This window comes from Acyrthosiphon pisum, chromosome A1 (genome assembly GCF_005508785.2).
Source record: "Acyrthosiphon pisum isolate AL4f chromosome A1, pea_aphid_22Mar2018_4r6ur, whole genome shotgun sequence".
In the NCBI taxonomy this organism is placed as follows: Eukaryota; Metazoa; Arthropoda; class Insecta; order Hemiptera; family Aphididae; genus Acyrthosiphon; species Acyrthosiphon pisum.
In genome coordinates, this window is record NC_042494.1 from 58,948,168 (window position 1) to 58,949,709 (window position 1,542).

A 1,542-nucleotide genomic window follows, 5' to 3' on the forward strand; every position below is an offset into this window, starting at 1 on the left:
AGTACTTATATCTAATGTAAGAAATTTAGTAAAAAAAAATTATATGAACTAAATATTAATCTTTAAAAAGTTTAAGTAAACATAGGTATTAGGGTATTTGTTTATTTATTTTTAATTTTTAATTAGAAATAAATAGATAATTATACTTAATACCTATATAGTTATATACTATTTCATTGTACCTAAATGTACAATAATATAATAGTACAATAAATTGATTTAAGTAATTTTTAACACCTGAATGCTAAATAAACATGATAACAATTATATTTTATATTTTTAATTTTTATATTAATACTAATACTGTATTTCATTAGAAATCCATTCTATAGGTACTACTATACTAGTGTACCACTTAAAAATTAAAATTTGAGTTACTAAAATTGTATATATATAAAATGGCATTAAGCCAATAAGTTGATTGCAGTATACAGGTATACAGTATACTTATTAATAATAATAACAATAATAAATGATAATAGTTTTTATCTTTACTTGTGGTAATAACTAAAAATAACACATTATTTTTTTTATTTTTTTTTACCGTCTGTATAAAATTATTTTATACCATGTGTATAATACCTCGTATAATACAGTATTATACCACTGTATAATACTAACTCACATCTCTAGTTATTAGTTACTATTAAATTTATTAATTTCAAACATTGGTTTGGTTATGAAAAACAAAGTTTCAATGGAATGACCGTGGTCATATTATAATTATCATTACGAAAGTTTATTCAAGCAAATTTATATTAAAATATTAATATAAATTTGTTTAAAATGTTATTATATAATGTTTAATTAAAAAATAATCTAAAATAATATTATGAACATGCATTAAGGTTCAAAAACTTCTAATCTCCTTAAAATTAACAATTATAAGAAGATTGCAATGGAGTAACAACTAACATGTTACTTATTCTAGGTAAATATACTTAACACTTATTATGTAATAATTGTTCTCCAGACTTAGGAGGCGAGATCTACTTTGGCATTACATCCCTCAATCTTATAGTTATCTATACTAAATATAGTTTATCGTGTCATTGAATACACGTATAATCAAAATTGTTTGCATTTAGACTTGCCTTATTTAATATAAATTAATTATTATTGGCTTTAAATGTATGAACATTTTTTTCAATACATCCATCATGACTGTAAAATGTATATAATTTTAGAAGAGCATTGACTTTATAATATATCTATGTATACCATTATGAGCAGAGCATCGTTAATTGTTGATTCTAATAATACTGAATAGTAACTAGAGCAGGTATAACAGTGATTTGTGCATCATCAATTTAGATGTGAAGGCAAATTATATTTCAGTTAAATAATTATTGTTATTGCCGTTCGATTTAGTTCTACGCACAATGGCCAAATAATTAATTATCTATATCGCAAAGATTTAAATTTTTAATTTTTAAATTAAGTTAAATTAAATCAAACAAAACATTAATATATTGGGTCAAATACTTTGAAAAGTTGAGAAACTGTTGACCACTTACCGATCTAATTAAAATGTTTGCTGCC